The sequence below is a fragment of the Andrographis paniculata genome, unplaced genomic scaffold, assembly GCF_009805555.1.
Source record: "Andrographis paniculata isolate CXL003 unplaced genomic scaffold, ASM980555v1 Contig69END, whole genome shotgun sequence".
In the NCBI taxonomy this organism is placed as follows: Eukaryota; Viridiplantae; Streptophyta; class Magnoliopsida; order Lamiales; family Acanthaceae; genus Andrographis; species Andrographis paniculata.
Genome location: NW_026137605.1, coordinates 6,028,881 through 6,032,097, shown reverse-complemented (window position 1 = coordinate 6,032,097; position 3,217 = coordinate 6,028,881). Strand labels below are relative to the sequence as shown.

The window sequence follows — 3,217 nt, the reverse complement described above, 5'->3', positions numbered from 1 at the left end:
TTTGGAGGAATAGCACAGAGGTAACCAAATAATTATTCATGCCAATTATTTTCCTACATATTAATTAATTTGGTACATTAAAAAGTAGTAGTTTGTCAATGAATAATTGAATATTGATTATTGTCTATAATTATCGATTATATATAATTCAATATATTTTATGATCATTTGATAAAATAGATGAGTGGAGAACTTTAAATAAAAATGGCATTACGGAATCAAAAAGATGTATCGACAATCATTATGGATATTCGCTTTAAATGATTTCATAACTTATGAATATTTTTTTTAATGACATTATGGATATGCATGAGTTTAGGATCTTCGTATAGATGTATGAATTTAAATTTTGATATGCTTGTATTTACACCTTCATTGCCTTATTTTTAGATAATTGGGTGTATGATTTGGATTATGCATGCATGTTGTTTAGGGATATGAATTTTTATAGCATTATGGATGTTTTTTAATGTCATTATGTTTTAACATTTGATGATTTGCATGTATTTTGAATATATTTAGTTGTTTCTTGAATATATTTATTTTAGGATTAATTTTGGTTCAATTTAAAATATTTGTAAATACTTAATTGAAATTTTAATATATTTGTTTTTCAATTTAGTACAGTTCAAAATTATTTGCAAATATTGTATATATTTTCGGTTAATCGAAGATTTTGGTTCGAATACAATTCACAATTTTGAATCTTTTTTTGGTTTGATTCAAATATCAAATACTTGTGTATTTGCAAATATCCGAACTTTGTGCACCCTTAGGTGAGGCAGTTATATGAGGAAAGAAGAATGAGGAACGATGGCCCCATTTTCAAACACAATTTTAATATGTGAATATAAATAAATAAATAAATAGATTTTAGTTGTAGAAATTAATATTAGTATTAGAGGGAGTTTGGTACACATAATGGAATTATAGAAAAATAAAAATAGAGAATAAAATTGCAGAAAATGAGAATTAATTCTTTTATTTGATAAAGTAAATGATTCAGTTGAGAAATATTAAAAAATATATATACAGCGATCTGGATAAATTAGTCAAGAAGAAGTAATTAAACGGGTTAGAGAGAATTTTAATAAGAGGGAATCCATGAAAAATATTTTAAAAAGTTTTTTGTTTGACTGATAAATTAGATGCGATGTTTTGTAAGATTAAATTTTAGTGTATTTTTTAAAAAATTATAAAAAAAAACTAAATAATTGAATGATAAAATATATGTGATGTTTTATAAGAGTGAAAAAAATATAGTTTTTGAAAAAATTCTAAAAATTAAAGGTAAAATTATTCACAATTTCCTTGTGGTTTCGAAATTTAGTCTAAATTTCTCATGTACTTTAAAAATTGCATGATACACCTTTATACTTTAAAAAATGTTGCATGAAATCCCTTTCACATTTTTTGTGTGATGAGAAAATGCTTTCACATCTATAATTTTTCATGATAGGGGGTTTCATGTAATATTTTTTTTAATAGTATAAGGGGACGCCATGTAAGTTTTAAAGTATAAGGGAATTTACACTAAATTTTGAAATCACAAAGAAGTTGTATGCAATTTTTCCAAAATTAAATAATACATTTTTTTTTTAAAAAAAAGGCAAAATAGCCTAAAATCCCCCTGTGGTTTCCGAAACTTGCTAAAAACCTCGCATGGTCCTAAAATTTCGTAAAATCTACTAGTGGTCCCAAAAATATGGTAAAAAGTATTCCCACTGTCAATATTTAATGGAGATTGAGGAGTGTACACTTTAAGTGCAAGTATTTTTATAAATTCACATATAACAGAAAAGAAAATTACATAAAAACTCTTTCCTAACAATCATCTTCTTCACCTACCTCAATAAGGCCGCAATCCTGGTTCTTCCCTAATTTCTTCCTCAATTTAAACTAGGCCTTGAAGCAGCAGCACCACCACCAATTATGCATTACGTTATCGAGGTACGTCTTCTCTTTATCCTTAGCGTCGGAGAAGATAAGGTTTTGTGTTGGCCAAAACTCATCCCCTTTCTTTTATTTGGAGGGGTTGACGAAGGCAGCAGGGTTTCTTTGTAGAGAGAAAAAGGATCCGCTCTTCACCATCACCTGAGAAATTGTGATTGGAATTGGTTCCCAAAGTTGTTCACAGCCTGAAATCGGCTACATTTGGGACGTTGTAGGAGTTTGACATCTATCGGGCTTGTTTAGAGTAGTTCATTGTTGTTGTCCAAGGAAGAACAACCTCCGTGTTGTTGCCGAAGAATAGAGTTCATAGCCAGTGCCCAAAAGTGCGGCCGTTGTCTGGAGTCGCCTCTGCTGGTCGAATCTCCAATCGTCAATGGCTCAATTTCTTCTCAAATTAATTTGGGAATTTGCATATTCGTTTCAACACCACAATCAGGAAGAACTTTGCTTTGCTTTAATTTTATTTTATAATCTGTCTGTTTTTGTTTTGTTTTCTCTTTTCCAGACTTAGTTTGTCTTAGTTTTGATATACCTAATTTTAATTTTGGTTTAATTAATTTTGGGTTTTATTTTGAATTCACATCCGCTCATATTCAAATTTTTGTTTATGAAGTTTGTTTAATAAATTCATTGATCCGGAATGTAAAAAAAAAAAAAATCAGTTGTTTTTTTGTTCCCAATCGATCTACCAAAGTCTAAAAATCTCATAAAAGAAATGAAATTTGATTCCCTCAAAACCCAAAGCAATGAAATTTAACTGCCCCAAGTCTTATGCAATACCCAGAAAATAAGAAGAATGAACAATCAAAATTGGGTGGTTGGTATTGTTTGAATATTCAGATATGTATATATATACACAAAAAGAGGGGCAGATGGGAAAGCGGATGGTGTTGTGGATGGTCTATGGTAGGCAGCCACGTTGAGCCGTCTAAAAGATTTTGGATTTTTCGGTGAGCACATCAGCATTGGCACGAGTGACATCGTCTGATAGAGCATCGGCCGGACAATTGTGCGAGCAGCGGTGTCGGATCAAAGCATCGGGGGTCGGGTCTGGTTCGGGAGTAATTTCGAAGAGGTAAAGTGTTTTTTTAGAAATATGGCTCAACCAATTATAAAGCCCACAACTCTTAATCTCCTAAAAGCTCTAAAAAAAAAACAAGTAAGCCCCAACCAAAATACTATTTGTGAATTTTTGGTGTATCATAAAAATCCAACCTAAAGCTACCAATTTATAGAGAGAGGCTTATAGATAATTTGTCACCAC

At 30.5% G+C, this 3,217-nt stretch overlaps 1 long non-coding RNA gene across 1 annotated transcript; it reads left to right on the top strand.

The window, feature by feature from the left end:
- Positions 1-1,781: 1,781 nt before the first annotated feature.
- On the top strand, positions 1,782-2,529 carry LOC127263848 (uncharacterized). The gene is made up of 2 exons (XR_007841557.1): positions 1,782-1,950; positions 2,045-2,529. It is a non-coding gene; the product is annotated as an uncharacterized LOC127263848 (long non-coding RNA).
- The last annotated feature ends 688 nt before the right edge of the window (positions 2,530-3,217 follow it).